Source organism: Bufo bufo, chromosome 3 (genome assembly GCF_905171765.1).
Source record: "Bufo bufo chromosome 3, aBufBuf1.1, whole genome shotgun sequence".
Lineage (NCBI taxonomy): Eukaryota > Metazoa > Chordata > Amphibia > Anura > Bufonidae > Bufo > Bufo bufo.
Window position 1 is genome coordinate 499,007,422 of NC_053391.1, and position 22,924 is coordinate 499,030,345.

The 22,924-nt window shown below is 41.8% G+C and overlaps 1 protein-coding gene across 2 annotated transcripts in view; it reads right to left on the reverse strand.

Annotated features, from left to right (window-relative positions):
- The window catches only part of SLITRK6 (SLIT and NTRK like family member 6), a 56,726-nt gene that overhangs the window by 24,428 nt on the left and 9,374 nt on the right, over window positions 1-22,924 (reverse strand). Inside the window, exon 2 of one of the 2 annotated variants that reach the window (XM_040425319.1) lies at window positions 14,697-14,887. The exons of the other annotated variant lie outside the window; for it this stretch is intronic. The gene's annotated coding sequence lies outside the window, so the exon portion shown is untranslated. The remainder of the gene's footprint in view (window positions 1-14,696; window positions 14,888-22,924) is intronic. 2 annotated transcript variants of the gene reach the window in all.

Sequence of the window (22,924 nt, forward strand, 5' to 3'; positions counted from 1 at the left end):
CGTGCTGCTCTATTACATTCCTCCGCACCCTGCCAATGATTGACCATGTTTTTTTTTTTTTTTTTACAACTGAATTAGCAGCAGGGGGCAGAGAATTCCAGGAGATCATGAATATTCAGAACTCAGTGGCATGTTCTGGGGCTGTTCAGTACAATATTTTTACAACATGGCTGGTTCAATTAAAGAAAGTGACCAGTATTTTGCTAAGAGGATCTCTCATTACTTTATGTTACTCTTAGTTAGGGTGCCATAAAACCGGTGACAGATTCCCTTTTAAGGAAGCTAATGTTTTAGAACTAGAGATGAGTAAAGTTTTGAAAAATTTGTTTTGGCAGCTTCGCTGAAGTTTACCAAGAAATTAGATTCATTACAAATTAATTTGTCACGAATCACTATAAATCAGGTATACCCAGGCCACTCTGCCTTAGGGTACGGTTACATGGAGCAGCCGTGCTGCAGGAGGCTTATGGCCATGCCGAGTTGAAGACCCATGCTGCCAATTATCTCGCAGCTGCCTTTCATTTAATAATGAAGACCAGAATGTAAAATCCTTCTACATTGTAAACGACCACACGGCACCTTTAATGCACCTTTAAACAGGGGCTGTTGCTGGTTTAGTGGTTTGGCTGGTTAGGTGGTGGGACTGTATACAAAATATTGCTGTTCTGGGCCTGCCTGGAAGAAGTAAAGCCAGCAAAAGATGAGGCTGGTCATTATTAACCCCTTAAGGACTCAGCCCTATTTCACCTTAAGGACTTGGCCATTTTTTGCAAATCTGACTAGTGTCACTTTAAGTGCTGATAACTTTAAAACGCTTTGACTTATCCAGGCCATTCTGAGACAGTTTTTTCGTCACATATTGTACTTCATGACACTGGTAAAATGAAGTAAAAAATAATAATTTTTATTTATAAAAAATTGCAAATTTACCAATTTTTTTTTTTAAAAATTGCAAATTTCCAAGTTAAAATTTCTCTACTTCTATAATACATAGTAATACCTCCAAAAATAGTTATTACTTTACATTCCCCATATGTCTACTTCATGTTTGGATCATTTTGGGAAGTATATTTTATTTTTGGGGGATGTTACAAAGCTTAGAAGTTTAGAAGCAAGTTTTCAAAAACCCAATTTTTTGGGACCAGTTCAGGTCTGAAGTCACTTTGCGAGGCTTACATAATAGAAAGCACCCAAAAATGACCCCATTCTATAAACTACACCCCTCAAGGTATTCAAAACTGATTTTATAAACTTTGTTAACCCTTTAGGTGTTCCACAAGAATTAATGGAAAATAGAGATACAATTTCAAAATTTCACTTTTTGGCAGATTTTCCATTTTAATAATTTTTTTCCCAGTTACAAAGCAAGGGTTAACAGCCAAACCAAACTCAATATTTATGGCCCTGATTCTGTAGTTTACAGAAACACCCCATATGTGGTCGTAAACCACTGTACGGGCACAGGGCAGGGCGCAGAAGGAAAGGAATGCCATACGGTTTTTGAAAGGCAGGTTTTGCTGGACTGCTTTTTTTTTACACCATGTCCCATTTGAAGCCCCCCTGATGCACCCCTAGAGTAGAAACTCTAAAAAAGTGATTCCATTTTAGAAACTACGGGATAGGGTGGCAGTATTGTTGGTACTAGTTTAGGGTACATATGATTTTTGGTTGCTCTATATTACACTTTTTGTGAGGCAAGGTAACAAGAAATAGCTGTTTTGGCACATTTTTTATTTTTTGTTATTTACAAAATTCGTCTGACAGGTTAGATCATGTGATATTTTTATAGACCAGGTTGTCACGGACGCTGCAATACCTAATATGTATACTTTTCATTTATTTATGTAAGTTTTGCACAATGAATTCATTTTTGAAGCAAAAAAAAATCATGTTTTAGTGTTTCCATAGTCTGAGAGCCATAATTTTTTTCAGTTTTTAGGCAATTACCTTGGGTAGGGTATGGTTTTTGCGGGATGAGGTTTTATTGGCACTATTCTGGGGTGCGTGTGACTTTTTGATCGCTTGCTATTTGATCGCTTTTTCTGATGTAAGGTGACAAAAAATGGCTTTTTTTACACCGTTTTTATTTTTATTTTTTTACGGTATTCACCTGAGGGGTTAGGTCATGTGATATTTTTATAGAGCAAGTTATTATGGACGCTGTGATACCTAATATGTATACTTTCTTTTTATTTATGTAAGTTTTACACAATGATTTCATTTTTGAAGCGCTCTGTACAGTATTAGAATGTATTGGCTCCTATGAGCCAAAGTTATTACTTTGCGAACTTCATAAATCAATTTCTACTGTAAAAACATTTTCCCCTAATTCGGGTTCAGTTCCAAGGTACGGAGCGCTCTCTCCATACAGTATTTAAACAAAGTATTATGCGAATCGATTTCGGATGTTTCATCCGAAGTCGATTCGCTCATCCCTATTCATGAGTCACAGGATCCTTATCAGACTCCTCAGGACATAGTACTACAGGGCATGCAGTAGGCTATACTGGAGTTTTATTCCCTGCACCAAGTATCATCTGCCTGTTCTTATTCAGACTGTTGGATAATATATAAGATACAATGCCTTTATTGTCACTGTACAATACAATGAATACAATGCACAATACAATAAAATGATATTTGGAGCAATCCTAGATGCCATGGACAGAGGAAAAAAGAACTGACATTTAAATTAAAGTATTATAATAGAAAAATGAAACACATTGCACTAGAAAGTATTACTATTCACAGTTCACCGCATATATATATATATATATATACACAGTACAGACCAAAAGTTTGGACACACCTTCTCATTCAAAGAGTTTTCTTTATTTTCATGACTATGAAAATTGTAGAGTCACACTGAAGGCATCAAAACTATGAATTAACACATGTGGAAATATATACATAACAAACAAGTGTGAAACAACTGAAAATATGTCATATTCTAGGTTCTTCAAAGTAGCCACCTTTTGCTTTGATTACTGTTTTGCACACTCTTGGCATTCTCTTGATGAGCTTCAAGAGGTAGTCCCCTGAAATGGTTTTCACTTCACAGGTGTGCCCTGTCAGGTTTAATAAGTGGGATTTCTTGCCTTATAAATGGGGTTGGGACCATCAGTTGCGTTGAGGAGAAGTCAGGTGGATACACAGCTGATAGTCCTACTGAATAGACTGTTAGAATTTGTATTATGGCAAGAAAAAAGCAGCTAAGTAAAGAAAAACGAGTGGCCATCATTACTTTAAGAAATGAAGGTCAGTCAGTCAGCCGAAAAATTGGGAAAACTTTGAAAGTAAGGGTTATTTGACCATGAAGGAGAGTGATGGGGTGCTGCGCCAGATGACCTGGCCTCCACAGTCACCAGACCTGAACCCAATCGAGATGGTTTGGGATGAGCTGGACCGCAGAGTGAAGGCAAAAGGGCCAACAAGTGCTAAGCATCTCTGGGAACTCCTTCAAGACTGTTGGAAGACCATTTCAGGGGACTACCTCTTGAAGCTCATCAAGAGAATGCCAAGAGTGTGCAAAGCAGTAATCAAACCAAAAGGTGGCTACTTTGAAGAACCTAGAATATGACATATTTTCAGTTGTTTCACACTTGTTTGTTATGTATATAATTCCACATGTATTAATTCATAGTTTTGATGCCTTCATAGTCATGAAAATAAAGAAAACTCTTTGAATGAGAAGGTGTGTCCAAACTTTTGGTCTGTACTGTATGTATATATAGCAAGAGCAAAGTAGGAAATGCTTCTGAATATATATATATATATATATATATATATACACACTCGGACCCCCTTTGGCCTTCAGAACTGCCTTAATTCTACGTGGCATTGATTCAACAAGGTGCTGATAGCATTCTTTAAAAATGTTGGCCCATATTGATAGGATAGCATCTTGCAGTTGATGGAGATTTGAGGGATGCACATCCAGGGCACGAAACTCCCGTTCCACCACATCCCAAAGATGCTCTTTTGCAGGGATGCTCAACCTGTGGCCCTCCAGCTGTTGTAAAACTACAACTCCCACAATCCCCTGCTGTAGGTTGATAGCTGTAGGCTGTCCGAGAATGCTGGGAGTTGTAGTTTTGCAACAGCTGGAGGGCCGCAGGTTAAGCATGCCTGCTCTATTGGGTTGAGATCTGGTGACTGTGGGGGCCATTTTAGTACAGTGAACTCATTGTCATGTTCAAGAAACCAATTTGAAATGATTCGAGCTTTGTGACATGGTGCATTATCCTGCTGGAAGTAGCCATCAGAGGATGGATACATGTTCTCATTCTGTTTACGCCAAATTCGGACTCTACCATTTGAATGTCTCAACAGAAATCGAGACTCATCAAACCAGGCAACATTTTTCCAGTCTTCAACAGTCCAATTTTGGTGAGCTCGTGCAAATTGTAGCCTCTTTTTCCTATTTGTAGTGGAGATGAGTGGTACCCGGTGGGGTCTTCTGCTGTTGTAGCCCATCCGCCTCAAGGTTGTGCGTGTTGTGGCTTCACAAATGCTTTGCTGCATACCTCGGTTGTAACGAGTGGTTATTTCAGTCAACGTTGCTCTTCTATCAGCTTGAATCAGTCGGCCCATTCTCCTCTGACCTCTAGCATCCACAAGGCATTTTTGCCCACAGGACTGCCGCATACTGAATGTTTTTCCCTTTTCACACCACTCTTTGTAAACCCTAGAAATGGTTGTGCGTGAAAATCCCAGTAACTGAGCAGATTGTGAAATACTCAGACCGGCCCGTCTGGCACCAACAACCATGCCACGCTCAATACTGATTAAATCACCTTTCTTTCCTATTCTGACATTCAGTTTGGAGTTCAGGAGATTGTCTTGACCAGGACCACACCCCTAAATGCATTGAAGCAACTGCCATGTGATTTGTTGACTAGATAATTGCATTAATGAGAAATAGAACAGGTGTTCCTAATAATTCTTTAGGTGAGTGTATATACACAAACTAATTTAGCCACCACTGCAGACAAGAGATCATCATGGGGTCACGAATGCAGCAGTCACTTTCAGTCTGTGGTAGTTTCTATCCTAGGAAGGTTCAATAGTCTCTGAACATTTAGGAGACTGATTGCTTTGGGGCAAAAGCTGTTCTTCAGCCTAGTGGTGCGGGCATATAGGGATCTAAGACGCCTACCAGAGGGTAGGAAAAATGAAAAGGCTGTGGCCGGGGTGAGTTGGATCCCCGCAGATAACTTTTGCCCTGTTGCTGCAGCGAGCAGTGAAGATGTCATCCAGTGATGGTAACTGAGTACCAGTGATTCTGCCAGCCATTCTGATGATGCGCTTGAGGGTCTTCTTGTCCTCAGAAGAGCAGCCGGAGTACCACACTGTAATGCAGTATGTGATAACAGATTCTATGGTGCACCTGTAAAAATTGACTAGCAGCTGTTTTGGGAGTTGTGCTTTCTCTGACTCCTCAGAAAATGAATCCTCTGAAGGCCTTTTTTGGTAATTTCTGTTGTGTTTTTTATCCATGACAGGTCCTGACTAATATGAACTCCCAAGAATCTGAAACTTTCAACTATCTCCACGTTTCCACCATTAATGATAATGGGATGGTGTCCCTTTCGTTTCTTCTTCCTAAAATCCAGAATCAGCTCCTTTTGTTTTCTTGGTATTGAGTATGAGGTTGTTGTTCTTACTCCATCTCTCTAGGTTCTCAACCTTTTTTCTATAGGCTGTTTCATCATTGTTGGAGATTAGGCCTATCACAGTTGTGTCATCTGCAAATTTTATAATGGTATTGGTATTGTGAATAGGTTTACAGTCATTTGTGAAGAGGGAGTAAAGGAGAGGGCTCAACACACAGCCTTGCGGTACCCCAGTGTTTAGTGTTAAGGATGAAGAGAAGTGCTTGCCCATGCGTACAATGTGTTTTTTGTTTTGCAATAATAAATATATCTGATCCTATAACTCATCCAAGGAGCTGTAAGTTCTATGTGTAGTAGACCAGATCTGTGCTTCAAATCACTAGTCAGTAGCATCACAGAGACAGAGATATAATGAACTTAAAGGGACACTGACAGGCCCAATAAGCATAATTATCTATATACAGTTGCAAGAAAAAGTATGTGAACCCTTTGGAATGATATGGATTTCTGCACAAATTGGTCATAAAATGTGATCTGATCTTCATCTAAGTCACAACAATAGACAATCACAGTCTGCTTAAACTAATAACACAAATAATTAAATGTTACCATGTTTTTATTGAACACACCATGTAAACATTCACAGTGCAGGTGGAAAAAGTATGTGAACCCTTGGATTTAATAACTGGTTGAACCTCCTTCAACCAAACGTTTCCTGTAGTTGCCGATCAGATGTGCACAACGGTCAGGAGTAATTCTTGACCATTCCTCTTTACAGAACTGTTTCAGTTCAGCAATATTCTTGGGATGTCTGGTGTGAATCACTTTCTTGAGATCATGCCACAGCATCCCAATCGGGTTGAGGTCAGGACTCTGACTGGGCCACTCCAGAAGGCGTATTTTCTTCTGTTTAAGCCATTCTGTTGTTGATTTACTTCTATGCTTTGGGTCGTTGTCCTGTTGCAACACCCATCTTCTGTTGAGCTTCAGCTGGTGGACAGATGGCCTTAAATTCTCCTGCAAAATGTCTTGATAAACTTGGGAATTCATTTTTCCTTCGATGATAGCAATCCGTCCAGGTCCTGACGCAGCAAAGCAGCCCCAAACCATGATGCCCCCACCACCATACTTCACAGTTGGGATGAGGTTTTGATGTTGGTGTGCTGTGCCTCTTTTTCTCCACACATAGTGTTGTGTGTTTCTCCCAAACAACTCAACTTTGGTTTCATCTGTCCACAGAATATTTTGCCAGTACTGCTGTGGAACATCCAGGTGCTCTTGTGCAAACTGTAAACGAGCAGCAATGTTTTTTTTGGACAGCAGTGGCTTCCTCTGTGGTATCCTCCCATGAAATCCATTCTTGTTTAGTGTTTTACGTATCGTAGATTAGCTAACAGGGATGTTAACATATGCCAGAGACTTTTGTAAGTCTTTAGCTGACACTCTAGGATTCTTCTTCACCTCATTGAGCAGTCTGCGCTGTGCTCTTGCAGTCATCTTTACAGGACGGCCACTCCTAGGGAGAGCAGCAGCAGTGCTGAACTTTCTCCATTTATAGACAATTTGTCTTACCGTGGACTGATGAACAGAAAGGCTTTTGGAGATACTTTTATAACCCTTTCCAGCTTTATGCAAGTCAACAATTCTTAATCGTAGGTCTTCTGAGAGCTCTTTTGTGTGAGGCATCATTCACATCAGGCAATGCTTCTTGTGAAAAGCAAACCCAGAACTGGTGTGTGTTTTTTATAGGGCAGGGCAGCTGTAACCAACACCTCCAATCTCATCTCATTGATTGGACTCCAGTTGGTAGACACCTCACTCCAATTAACTCTTGGAGATGTCATTAGTCTAGGGGTTCACATAATTTTTCCACCTGCACTGTGAATGTTTACATGGTGTGTTCAATAAAAACATGGTAACATTTAATTCTTTGTGTGTTATTAGTTTAAGCAGACTATGATTGTCTATTGTTGTGACTTAGATAAAGATCAGATCACATTTTATGACCAATTTGTGCAGAAATCCATATCATTCCAAAGGGTTCACATACTTTTTCTTGCAACTGTATATATGAATGCACAGGTCTTCTAATATGTATTAAAATCATATAAGTATACCCCCTGTCCACCTTATGAATACTGCAAACTGATGTTTTATAACCTGATGTAATCGCTCTTCTTTCTGCCCAAGGTGTGGCGTTTTAGCTTCACTTCTGCCCAGCCAGCCCCAACTGCCGTTTTGAAGCGCCGCCCAGCTCATCAATATTCACTTTGCTGGGCGGCTTCTGCTGTCCCCGATGTCTTTGAGAGCAGCGCTTGCCCAATAGAAAGCTATGGGCATCTGACTCACCTTGAGCTTTTGCGCATGCGCCCGGCACCCTCACTCGCCGGGATCACATCGCGCCTGTGTCCCCTCTGCTTCTTTGAGGCCGCTTCAGCCTCTCCGTTCTGCGCCTGCGCCGGGCACTCTTCTGAGCAGCGCTTCAGAAGACATCGGGGACAGCAGAAGCCGCCCAGCGAAGTGAATATTGATGAGCTGGGCGGCGCTACAAAACGGCGGTTGGGGCTGGCTGGGCAGAAGTGAAGCTGAAACGCCGCCCCTTGGGCAGAAAGAAGAGCGATTACATCAGGTTATAAAACATCAGTTTGCAGTATTCATAAGGTGGACAGGGGTTAGACATATGTTTTTAATGCACATTAGAAGACCTGTGCATGCATATATATAGATAATTATGCTTATTGGGCCTGTCAGTGTCCCTTTAAGGAACTAAAGGAACTAATCTTTCAGGTGAACTAGTCAGAATGAACTAATCCACAAAATAAACTAGATTTCCTATCACTACACAGGACAATGGCGGAGGCCACGTGGGATGAGGGTTTTATAGAGTTGTGACATCACAGCGGATGGCTACCTGCAGATTGGCTGACTGCACGGCATTATGGGCGATCTCATGTTCCCGGGTTTCTTACTTTCACTCTGTAACACGTGCAGCCACCATTTTAGAAAAATCTGATTTGTTACGATGAAGCAAGAGGAAATACGGATTAGTTGCAAATTGACGTTTTCCTAAACTTCGGACCAAATTCTGCTTTGAATGCTTTGCTTTGCTCAACACTAGTTATAACTTTTGCTTCTAACTGAAAAATAAAATAATGCTGATTGGTAAAAGGTCAAGTATTTCAGACAACCGCCAAAGACCGTGTAAACTATACAATTCCTACATTTTATCCTGACGGCAGAGACTGGTTCCAAGTTTCTCATCCTATTAATAAATTAAAAAGGGTCTCACTGGGGTGAATTCATTAAAGCTGTTATGCAGACTGGCATAGAAAAGCTGCAAATTGTTCTGACTGTTTTGTCTGTTTACATTGTTTGTCACTTTTCCAAGAACTGGCTGGTAAGTGGGCAGGAGGGTGTATGTGTATCTACTCCAGAAAACCGCCATAAATTACACCTTTATAAATTTAGCACATCTTACTCCAGTTTTAATAATTTCCTCCTGCTGAATCCCTAATTTTTATTGTGAAACAATAGAAAACAATAACAGAAAATAACTAGCCAAGTTTGCTGCTGAATCTATTCTAAAAAGCATAGGTTACCTAAATACTGTTTATGGTTTGAGATTAATCTGTGAAAATTTGCTTCTAGTGTTGAGCGAGTAAGTGGATGTCGATCCGGTTAAAAAATAAAAAATAAAATCATACTTACCTCATCCACTTGAGCGCGAGGAGGCTGCCACGGCCATCTTGACTGAAGATCCCGCACAAAATCTCGTCTCGTACGCGGTGACGTATGACATTACCAAGCTAGCCAGCGTAATGATATGATAACATGCCACACGAGATTTTGTGCGGCATCCTCAATCAAGATGTCTGCGGCAGCCTCTTTACCCTCAAATATATAAGGTGAGCATTATTTTTTCCCCCACCTATTAACCCCTAAAAGCCCTAATTTTTTATGAGTAATAAACGTGGCATCTGAGGGGTTTAATGACGGGTGGCGTCACAATCGCCGTTCCCCGTTATTGCGCCTGCAAAAATTACTTTGTTTCTTTGTGAAATTCAGCAAAGCAGCAGAATCAATGTTTTCTAAACTTTACTCATCTCAATTTGCTTCACTAATGATTCACAACCAGACCAATTTCCTATTAGAGTGGTATTTTCCGATATAAGAAAATGGAGAATGTTATGTAAATCTGATTTTCAAGATTTCAGTCTCAGCTATCTAATATGACATAAATATGGCTTTATATTAGGAAATTTGCATAATTTCTCTCCGATCCACTCATGTCTGATGACCAGGTTCAGTTATTCAGTTCTTTAGACATATTTTCTGTAGATCCTGTGAACCATTACAGTCGTTTTTAAGCATCCCTGAAAATTCTTAATGTTTCTAATTTATCATTGTAAAACAGTATTTGCCCAATTCAAGACACAAGCCTCTTCACGATTAGGTACCCACTCGTAGCGAGAAACCATGTGGTGAGTGGATTTATGCGTTTTGATCAAAACATATACAAATGCCTCGCGTACAGTATGTAGATAACAGCACTGTATACTACTTATTATTCTGAGAAGCAATGTTAATTGTGCAGCAAAAGATCAATGCCTAGCAAGTGGATGTGCAATGCATTTTTCTCTTTTTGTTGGTATTTTGTCATCATCTACCAGTAACTTATACTTCATCTGTCCTAAATTTAGTGATATATCTGAACACATATTCATTGGCCTTTGTCCAGCTGGTTCAGAATACAGGATTTAGTAGTTGAGTGGTTGATATGACCTCACATACTATGTTGAGCAACACTAAATCAGAGACTTCACTGGGGCTCCAGCTTTTAGTCTTTGGGCTCAAGCACACGGCTGTTGCCCGACCATGCCCGTATTGCTGCCCCCAAACAGCAGGTCCGCAATATATGGACACCTGCCATATGCACCCCACATCATGGATGCGGACCCATTCACTTGAAAGGGTCCACAATCTGGAAGGTATGGTGTGGAATGGAGGCACAGAACCCCACGGAAGCACTATGGAATGCTTCTGTAGGGTTTCTCTCTGTGCCTCCGCAATGCAAAAAAGTAGTGCATGCAGTATTTTTTTGCCATACGGACTGATCACGGACCCATTCAAATTAACCAATATTACAACAAAGTTTTATGTGAATCAACTTCAGATGAAGCAGCCGAAGTTGATTCGCTCATCTCTACTTTAGACCCATTAACATCAAAGTAAAAATTTATGATAAAATGGCATGCAAACAATAAAATAGTTATAATATTGCCAGTCCAAGGTAATCTCTTCAAAACTAACATTCCCCAAAAGTAGTGACAGAATAAATACTGTTTGATTTTTGATTTTTCCAAGGTAGCTATGTAGGTCATTTCAAGGTTATATTTTTGCCAGAAAAAAGAACCCTGTAATCATTTTCTTCAAACAGATGCTTGTAGCACTGACTGTGATCACCCTAGAGGATGAAGAACAGGTAATTCTAAGGTTCATCTTCTGACATATGATAACAGCATTTTGAAGTGCTTTTTTGCCTTTAAAAATGAGCCAGTGAGTCCTTTTTTTTTTTGTGTGTGTGTATATATATCGTTTTACATTTTTTATCATGCACTTTTCACTTAGTTTATATGTATATTCATCAATAATGTAATAACTTTAATACATATATTGTAGGTATTTATTATATTTATTAGCTTTATTTATTTTTGGCAACATGACCTATTATGTTCACTTACAGTATGGTGCCTTTGGCCACTTATTTTTGCACTTTATTGTTGCCTGTATTATATTATATTATATTACATCACATTATAGCCACCATTTCTTAAGGCCTCACTGGCGGTTCTTTCTATTTGTAGGTTTTATAAATGAGTCTTAGTTCTCATGTCTGATTTTCATCCTAATGTTCCCTCATACCCTTCTATTTTCTTTCTGGTGATGAGGGGGGGGGGGGTGTATCGCAAAAATCGGCACGCGGTGTGAGGTAATCATTAAAGTTACGGACCTCCGGACGTTCTTTGACCTTCTCCTTCCGCTTAGACTGCACATGCGCGGGTTGCCGCAATCTCACGAGTTTTCCCTCGCGCTTTGATCGCTGCAGCTTTGACGAGCGTGTGCGGCAGAGTAAGTGGGTTGGGATTATGACGTGGGCGACAGGGATAGGGTAATTTGTACCCAACACGGAATAGACAGAGCTATATAAAGTGCCCCCATGATTCGACTAGTACGCCCCCTGGAAGAAGCTATCGGGCAAAACGCGCGTCGGGGAGTCATTGGAGGTCACACCAGCCTGCGGTCGGTATTGCATATTTTTACCTGTTGTTTTTCCTACCTTGCACTTTGCACTTTTTTCCAGTTCTTTGACCACATGGGACATGGTTTGATGGACTTTAGTTCCATTCTTTGTACCTTTGGTTGGGTGTGTGGAACAACATTGATAATATTTATATGGATGTACTGTTGTGCTGATGGTTGACCTGCCATATGCTGCTGCTAGGATCTGCTTTTAATCGCATTGACATTATTATATGTTATATGTTGTGAAATAAATAAAGAGTGTACATATTTTTCATAATTTTTTGATGTGTGGTTACTCATTTGGTGTATGGTGGTTGTTTCTCCACGTATCTATTATAACCTTATGTTTATAGGTGTAGTGATTTTCAGTAGGTGTGTGGAATATATTGATTTATGTAAAATTATTATATTATATGAAATCTTTAAATTACATCTAATACTATTTGGGCCTGCCCATTATATCTGGTGCACATGCTTAATATTCTGTTAAAATGAATGTACCTTATAGAGAAGCTGTTTTTCATATTTGCCATAATCATTTTACTCTTTGACCAATGTGAACCCTTTTTATTATTATTATTTATTTGAATGTCTTTCTGAAAGTCTGTCCATAGATGCACCGCTTGAATAACAAATATTTTAATCTAGAATTCATTTAATTATTCATCCTTGACTTCCTCTGGGCCTCAGTCACAAAGCAGTCTGCCATGACACATGCAAAACGTGATGTACTCTATTCATTTACTATTCCAGGCCTATGAATGATGCCCAGTAGTCATTACAGTATATCCATTAAATAGAGCCAGCTACTTTATAGTAGATTTGCATAAAAAACAGGGAAGTATGAAATTCTGATGTCATATAACCAAATCACATGCACAAGCATTATCACAATAATTTCCATTGCAGTACAGTAAAGTGGTACTGTAAAAGTTATTGAATTAACAAAATTTCACTTTCCACACAAATAATTGTGCAGTATATCTATGTATGTAATAAATATTTAACTAGAACAGCTCTATTAACTTGAATGATGAAGATACTCCTTTAAAAGGGCCTGTCACCTCTTCCTGACATGTCTGCTTTAGTAACTACTTGTATTCCTCATGTTGTGGAGCACCTTTTCTTATGACTGTGCTGTGCTATTCCTGCTAGAAGTTTATATAATAAAGGTTCATCTGGGTGTTACCAGTTGGTGGTGTGTCCCTGCACAGTGTGACACTATTCAGTCAGTGCTGCTAGTGTCAGTCTGTGCAGGAACACACCTCCAACAGGTAACACTCACCTGGACCTTTATTGCGAACTGATGGCAATTCATTCATAGACTTCTAGCAGGAATAATAGAAGAATGGCACACAATAGAGTCATAAAAATCAATACTCCAGAATTGTCAAGTAATAGAAAATGCAAATAGTTACTAAAACAGACATGTCCTTCAGAGCATGTCCAGTCACACATGTTCATGATCCTACATTGTCAAACTCCAGGGTAGAAACTCTATGCACAGTATGTAGTGCTGTGTACACTGGACCAGAATGTAGAATGTTTTATAACTCAATATTGTATATTTACTAGTATTTTTATACTAATACTTTTAGGTTAAAGTGGCCTTTAAAGGAACTCTTCAATAATGGTGTTTATAGAGGCTTCCTATGTTTGCACTGACTTTGTCCTTCCTGTTACTACAGCATCAAGCAGATGCTTTTTTTATGACTCAGTAACTGAGTGAAAAGTATATTAATTACCTTTCCCTACCACAGCAGTAAATATTTAAAACTTGCAGTTGGAAGTGATGCAGAGCCCCACGGTAATAAAACTGAGAGATTTATATATCTTAACCTTATCCAAGCCTCAACATCACTGGTGCCCTGCTAGTAGCCTGGGATGCTGTATGGCTACCCAGTATTTCTAGACTGACTGTCATGGCTCAGGACAGCAATATCCTGCTTGTTTCCTTTAGTAATGTCTTCAGCTGTGCCTTGTATGTATTGTAAGAGGTAGCAGGTCTTCTTTGTAATAGCATCACTGAGATGAATGAAACTTTGAGAGCATGCTGAGATCCATAGGATTGTCCATTAAGACCCGACCCAGCAGGTCCTGCAGTTACTTGGTCCCTGACAATCACATGATCACTGGGACCAGAAGTAGAAGTGGGAAGGGTGTTTCCTAATCTCGATAAGCAGCGTTCATTGAATGCTGTGTATGCAGCAATTAGGTTCTAGGGCAGGGATCAGCAACACTCGGCACTCCAATTGTGGTGAAACTACAACTCCTAAGATGCACAAAAAAGATGCAAAACATCCTGCACAATGTAATAAATGAATATACGGATGTGCATCGCAACATTTATAAAAGAAAAATCACGGAAAATAATGCACTAATACAATACAATAGTTGCAAACATTATATATGTTGCTGCGAGTAGGCGGGCACAGATGTGTTTTGATCAAAATATATTGGCTGAGAGTCTCAGATTTTATCATATCAGAGTGAGGGCTTAGTCAATATATAATGTTTCCATCTATTCTGTAAGTGCATTATTTTCCATGATTTTACTCTTGGATAACCCCTTTAAATGAAAAACAGTCCAAAAATTATCTCTTTAAGGCAACAGATGCCTTATTTGTCTACTGCTCTTTAAAATAATGGCTGCCATATTGAGCAATTTATCTAAAACAAATCACAAATGTTTTAAAGTCACTAGAATCCAATTTTTTGGGGGACATTCATAACAAATCTGATTCATATAGAATTATTTCCGTTATCTCTAATAAATACCTCTCGGGTCTGCCATCTTTGCTCTGCCATTAGACGATACACTGGTAATCTAATATATAAAGCTGAGTGTATGTATGTCCACTAAAGAAATCCGCACTGTCGCATTTACAATCACGGAATTTGGCACACAGGTACATCAGGTGTCCAGGAAGGTTTTAGACCAGGTCTCAGCTCTCTAGGACGTACCGTTCCTGAAATATTCCCAAAAAATGCATTAGCCAATACACATGACCCTTATCAGCCAATAGAATATTGTAGGCCGTTAGCCTCCACATACATAGTTTTACTCCAGGTTTCCATAACAACCCAGCTATTTTTCTTCACTGCTGTAGGTGAGCTTTAAAGGAAATCTGTCACCAGGATAATCACTATTGAAGTAAAGCCATGGCTTAATAGCTGTGGATGACACTGTTAAGGAGGCGGAGTGCTGTGGAGGTCACAGTTCAGGTGTCAATTCAGGCCACCCTGAAAAGATGGACTTAAAACTCTGCCCCCAGGTCCCACTAAGCCACACCTCCGATCCGGTTAGGCCTTGCCCCTCCCACTCCTTATCCGACAAAGATTGAAAAAATGAAGTTAAAAATCAACTTCTGTCAGCTGCAGAGGTGGGAGGGACGGTGACTTTCTCCCTGCAGCTCACACTCAGACAGCACAGTGCTGCTGTCTTAGAGTGAGCTGTTGAAAAGGACATGCCCCCGATCTGGTTAGGCCACACACCCTCCCACTCTTTAGCCGACAGGGATAAAAAAAAAAATTAAGTTAAAAATCAACTTCTAGGCCCTGCTAAGCCACGCCTCTGATCCAGTTAGGACACACCCCCTCCACTCCTCAGCCGACAGAGATTGAAAAAAAATGAACTTAAAAATCAGCTTCTAGGTCCCTCTAAGCCACACCTCCGATTTGGTTAGGCCACGCCCCATCCCACTCCTCAGCCGATAGAGATTGAAAAAATGAAGTTAAAAATCAACTTCTGTCAGTTGCAGGGGTGGGAGAGACAGTGACTTTCTCTCTGCAGCTCACGCTCAGACAGCACAGTGGGCTGCTGTGGAGGTCCCATTTTAAGTAGACGAGGCACTGTGGGGGGGGGCAGTGATAAGTGATGGGGTATTGTAGATATCACTGTTATGGGGGGATATTGTCAATATATTTTAAGTACACACACAAACGTTAAATGAAATAGATGAAACTAGTACATTTATATTAATACATTGCATACATGACGGTTTTCACATAAAAACGGTAACTCACTTGAGCCAAACTTAGACTTCTATGACTTATAGTTTACAATAGACAGATATGTAATTTATCTTGAAGTATATAACTAGGTGACCATAATTAAATCAGAAAGCAAACATTTCTTTGCTTATGTTAATATAAAACATGAAAGAAAGGAGTTGGCCTTTTCCTGATCCAGTGCCTGTAACTGGAATGTGTTGCAGCATGTAGTTAGGACATGTTTATGTTACTGCAGAAGTTTATCAACTGCTTGTGAAACTCAGTGGTGTTGTATGACTTTCGGTGGAGGACAACTATGCACTTGTAATCATGTTGTCCTGATACTCAGATAACATGCATCATGTCTGCTTTAAAAATGTGGATGCAATGGAATGCATTTTTCTGGTTCAATTGAGTTAAGAGTAATGGATGACTGAAAAATAAATGTAATAATAGTTATCTATAATTGGCATATTAGCTCTGTGATATAAAACTTCCTTCGCGCCCAGACATGGCATTTTATTTGCACAAAATCATGAAAAAATAGCCAACTATTTTTTCATGATCTAGACTGTGTATTTAAAGTTAACATTCTGACATTTAGGGTTATTTTTTCCCATTTAGATAATACAAACTAATGAAAAAGCAAATACAGGTACATTATTGGGGCAGCACGGTGGCTCAGTGGTTAGCACTGGTGCCTTGCAGTGCTGGGGTCCTAGGTTCCAATCTGACCAAGGACAACATCTGTATGGAGTTCATATGTTCTCCCCATGTTTGCGTGAGTTTCTCTGGTTTCCTCCAAAGATACAATGATAAGGAATGATAAGGAACTTAGATTGTGAACCCCATTGGGGACAGTGTGATGCTAATTTCTGTAAAGTACTGCAGAATAAAGCAGCGGTATATAAGTGCAGAAAATAAATAATATATTTTTTTTAAATGGCTTTCTGACAATTTAGTAATATGATCATAATTTTATAACATGACACCGAGGCTCCTATTGCTATATCTTTCTTTACTGAGAAACCAATAGCAGCAAAGAAAAAACATGATGCAGAAAGGTAACCATGGAAACCGGCCCCTCCCCCTTACACCCATAGTATAACAGTCCACTCAGCAGTAAGCCCATCCTCTTTCTTTGCTGCTGCCACCTAGTTAAGTATATCTCACTGTCATGTTCGCTGCTTTTCACTGACTAGTAGTTTTTTCTCTATAATAGTACTTTCTGTTTGGTGCTTTTTCTTTATTTTTTTTTTATCCCTTGGTTTTCTCGCCGCACCTGCCCTTCTGTGCTTCTTAACAGCTAGAGATAGTATTATCTCTGGTTGTTTCCTCTTTGCGATCTTCGGCCATCTTTGCTCCCTTTCTCCTTCGGGCGGCCAGCCGAAGTATCGCAAGACTTCGACCTCCACCTCCTCTTCCCTTCTGTTTTCAGCGCCGCAAGTTCTCGCAACCGCTTGTCTCCTTCCCTCTACATCTCGCATTGGCGGCCGAAACAACGCGTGATTTCTACCAGGGCCGGCAGCTCCAGGGGCCGTCTGTCCTGCCGGTCTTCCTACCAGACCCATGGCTCGGGTTGAGGCTCCTTCTCCCAGAGACCTCCCTATCAAGAGGCCAGACAGCCTCCTACTTTGTTTACCGTCCGCGGTGGATCTTGGCGTTCCAGAGGTGTCAGAGGGACCACGAACTACAGACGACCTTACGGTAAGACTAAACCTTCTCTATGTTTTTCGGCTACTTGTGTAGGGGGCAGACTCTGTCTTTTTTCCCACGTCTGGTCAAGCATCACCTCGGACACCTGGGTTCTGTCCACAGTCCGGGGTTTCCACATAGAGTTGGTGGACGCTCCACTCCTTATTCCTCCCCCTCATACTATGTTCCTTTCCATCAAGCGCAGCTGTTATTAGACAAGGAGCTTACGGCCCTTTACCAAAAAGGAGCAATAGAACAGGCTCCCGCCTTACTCGCGGGGGTCCTCAGCAATATGTTCCTCATGGCAAAGAAGGGCAGACAAATGAGCCCCATGATCAACCTTCGAGCACTGAACACTTTCATTCGGTACCGCCACTTCAAGAGGGAGGGGACTCACCTCCGCAGAGATATTCTCCTCCAAGGGGATTGGTTGTTAAAACTGGACCTAAAAGACGCGTATCTGACGGTGCCGGTGTCAGAGTCTTCCAGGGATTTACTTTGCTTTCTCTGGATGGGAGACGTGTGGCGATTCACATGTCTCCCCTTCGGTCTTTCCTCAGCCCCTTGGTGTTTCACCAAACTGATGCGGCACAGAGTGGCTTGGCTCCGCAGTCGGGGAATACGTCTAATAATTTATCTAGACGATATCCTCATCATGGCCCAGGACCATTCCATCCTCCTGAAGCATTTTCAATGGACAATAGCCCTTCTGTCCCGTTTGGGTTTCCTCCTCAACCTGGAAAAATCCTGTCTAGTGTCTTCCCGATCCATGGAATTCCTCGGCTTCACGATAGACTCATCTGCGGAAACACTAAGTCTCCCGCCAGCCAAGGTTCGAGCTATCCGCAAGGAGCTCCATCACACATTGTCGCTTACGCAGATTTCTCTGCGTCACCTGGCTCAGATCATCGGCCTCCTTTCCTCCTCAATCCAAGCAGTCTTCCCAGCCCCTTTGCACTACCGGGCCCATCAATGTCTAAAAATTGCCCACCTCCACTCGGGAGCGTCGTACGTGGATCTAATCTCGCTGTATACGGAGACTAGAGATGAGTTAACCTGGTGGATCCACAACCTCTCAGCTTGGAATTTTTTCAAAGCAATCTTTAACCCTCGTCCAGATTTTACGGTGGAATCGGACGCCAGTCTTTTAGGTTGGGGTGCTCACTGCAATGGTGTGACCACCGGGGAACGCTGGACAGAAGAAAAAGCCCGGCTTCACATCAATGCTCTGGAACTCTTGGCGGGTTCGTTCGCGATTTGGAGTTTCACGAATGGTATGGCCAAGGCCTGCCTCAGACTACGCATAGACAACGTCTCAGCAGTCCGATATGTCAATGCCATGGGAGGAACACGCTCGGCTGTACTGTCTCATCTGGCGAGGGACTTCTGGTCCTTTTGTCTTTCCAGAGACATTACGGTTCTGGCAGAATACCTACCGGGTCTTCACAACACCCACGCGGACTGGAGTTCTCAATATCTTTCAGACGGCAGCGACTGGAAATTAGACTTGACAGCGTTGTCTGCCATTGTGTCTCTTTGGGGACCTTTCTATATAGATCTCTTCGCTTCCCATTTGAACACCCAGCTTCCCAGGTTTTTCAGTTGGCCCTCAGACCCAGACGCGGAGGCGGTAGACGCTTTCTTGCAGGATTGGTCCGGCCATCTCATGTACGCTTTCCCGCCCTTCGCCATGATTCCACGAGTCATTGCCCAGGTTCGCCGACAAATGGCTGACCTGGTCTTGGTGGTTCCGTTTTAGGGCACCCAGTCTTGGTTCTCTCAACTATTAGAACTAATGGTCGAGATTCCTATTCTTCTTCCAGTATTCCTGGACCTCCTGCAAGGACCTTCAGGTCTACTACATCCTCTCATCCTCGATGCGTCACTACGGCTTCTAGCATGCAGGGTTTCAGGGACTCCTGGGAAGTCCCAGGAGTTTCGGATTCGACTAGACGCCTTTTGGAAGATGCATGGGCTCCCGGTACCAGACGCTCTTATAGAGCAGCCTGGAGATCTTGGGCTGGCTGGTGCTTGGCTAGAGATTTGGATCCCTTTTCGGCACCTGTGACGGACATCCTTCAGTTCCTTACCTCTTTGTTTGAAGACGGCAAAGCTTATTGGATGATTAACCTGTTCAGATCGGCCATTTTGCCTTCCCACCGTGGTTTCGACAGCTGCCCTGCAGGTTCCCATGGTTCTCGTCTTTCTCGGCCTCCTAGACCTCGTTTTTCTACGACTTGGGATGTGTCCTGTATTTTATCGCTTTTCTCGTCCTGGCCTACTAATTCGGACCTCTCCTTACGTCAATTATCAGCTAAGTTAGTCTCTCTTTTCTGTCTAATGTTTTGTAAGAGACTTTCTGATGTCCGTGCCCTGGATTATGACGCAAGGTCCTTGACCTCTGAGGGCGTTACCTTCAACATTTCATGTTGCACTAAGACTAACATCTGTTCAGTCTATTACCCCAGTTTTCCTTCGTTTCCGGCTCTCTGTCCGGTAGCCTGCCTAAAGTAATATGAATCTTGTACGTCGGCACATCGCCCACCGATGTGTCCCCAGTTATTTCTTTCCTTCCGTTGCCCTTTTGCTCTGGTCACCAGCACCACCTTGGCCCGGTGGGTTAAGTGGGTCATGTCCTTAGCGCGGGGGGGGGGGGGGGACACCTCTGTTTTCACGGCACACCGCGCTAGAGGGGCGGCGGCTACCTCGATGGCAATCTCAGGGGTGAGATTGGAAGACATCATGAGACTGGCGGATTGGTCCCGAGTTTCCACCTTTAGAGACTTTTATTTTCGTCCTCCACTGCACGCATTTTCTTTGGTTATGGGTCAGCTTTGAACTCTGTGTCATGTTATAAAATTGCATGATTTTCCAGAATTTATGAAGTAAAGTCATGATTTTATAAAGGACACGGAGGCGAGTATTGCCCCACCACTTTTTTGTCTACCTGCCCTGGGATACTAAGCTTGTGTCATATGACTAGTACTTAATTGTACATTAGTACTGTGCTTTTCCTTACTTACCATGCATCTATTTGTATTATAAGTCCGTGTTTTATGTCTTCACAGGATGAGTGGATGGCATCGGGAGAGCCTAAGAGTTGTTTGTTCCAGTTTCGCCAAGTTCTTGGAAGTTTACGTTTCCGATGATGTTGGATGATGAGACTTCAACGGTTGGAAGATTACTCAAGTTTTTCTCCAGTTCCTGATTGGTGTCACTCGCCAAAGAAAAATTATGGGCTTACTGCTGAGTGGACTGTTATACTACGGCTATAAGGGGGAGGGGCCGGTTTCCAGGGTTACCTTTCTGCATCATGTTTTTTCTTTGCTGCTTTTGGTTTCTCAGTAAAGAAAGAGATAGCAATAGTAGCCTCGGTGTCCTTTATAAAATCATGACTTTACTTCATAAATTAGGAAAATCATGCAATTATTCATTACTAGCAGAAGGACCCGGCTTAGCACGGGTAGATTTCATCTATTTCATTTAATGTTTGTGTGTGTCGTTAAAAGATATCAACAGTATCCCCCATAACAGTGACCTCTACAGCACCGCACCCCCTTAACAGTGAACTCCACAGTCCCCCACCCTTTAACACTGACTCCCCCACAGTGCCCCTCCTCCTTAAAATGGGACCTCCACAGCAGCCCACCCCTTTAACAGTGAGTTACACAGTAACCATCCCTTTAACAGTGACCGCCACAGTACCCTGTTCCCTTAACAGTGACCTCCGCAATGCCTGCCCCTTTAACAGTGACCTCCACAGCAGCTGCCCCTTTAATAGTGGCCCCTGCCCCCTTAACAGTGACCTCCACAGTGCCCTACCTCTTTAAGGCTAGGGCTACATGACGACATGTGTCGATCGACATTTTGTCGCACCAAAGTCTTGTAGCAATATTTATAATGATAGGCTATGATGTCGCACTGCGACATGTGACATGCTGCAACTGCGACACGATAGTTGCAAAAAATCCATCCAAGATGGATTTTTCTGTGACTGTCGCATCACAGTCACAGTGCAACACCATAGAATATCATTATAAATAAGTCATGCAACATCAATGTCGCAATGTAGTTGTGCCCGATGTGTCGTGAGACTTATTGTCGTCATGTAGCCCTAGCCTAAAGCTGACCTACAGCAGTGAAGAAAAACGGCTGGGTTGTTATGGAAACCTGGAGTAAAACTCTGTGTATGTGGAGACTAAAGCCCTGCGATCTTCTATTGGCTGATAAGTGACATGTGACTGTGTGTATGGCAGTTGGTATATGAAGAGAAAGACTTGCTTATATTGGCTAATGGAGGTCATTTTTTGGGAATATCTCAGGAATGCACATCCTAGAGAGCTGAGACCTGGTCTAAAACCTTCCCAGACACCTGATGTACCTGTGTGAAAATTTGGTGAAGATTGGTCCAGTCATTTGGTCACACATAAAGAACAGACAGACAGACAGAAAACTTATTTTGTATCTAATCTTATGTTGTGTGATACTGTCTGCTGAGCTGTGTATCTAATCATATCCTGTGTGATACTGTCTGCTGGGCTGTGTATGAAATCCTATTCTGTTTGATACTTTATGCTGAACTGTGCATTCAATCCTATCCTTTGTGATACTGTCTGCTGAGCTGTGTATCTAATCTTATGTTGTGTGATACTGTATGCTGAGCTGTGTATCTAATCCTATCCTATGTGTAACCGTTTGCTGAGCTGTGTATCTAATCCGATCCTTTGTAATACTGTCTGCTGAGCTGTGTATCTAATCCTATCATGTGCGATACTGTCTGCTGTGTATCTTGTCTATTGTGTGATACAGTCTGCTGAGCTGTGCATGTCGTCGTGTAGCCCTAGCCTAAAGCTGATCTACAGCAGTGAAGAAAAATGGCTGGGGAGTTATGGAAACCTGGAGTAAAACTGTGTGTATGTGGGGAATAAGAGCCTGCGAACTTCTATTGGCTGATAAGGGACATGTGACCGTGTGCATGGCAGTTGAAGGCTTGTATTGGCTAATGCAGGTAATTTTTTGGGAATATCTCAGTAACGGGACATTCTATAGAGCTGAGACCCGCTCTAAAATCTCCCCGGACACCTGATGTACCAGACACCAAATTTGGTGAAGATTGGTCCAGTCGTTCGGTCACGCATAAAGAACAGACAGACAGACGTCGGGACAGACAGAAACTAATTTTTATAATATAAGAGATGAAGTCGTTTTGGCTCCCAAATGGTGCAAGAAGAGACATTGCTATGCTGTTCCTAAATAAGTTTTATTTGTTGCCTAAGGCCTATTTCACATGAGCAAATTTTCCATCCGGATGCCATGCT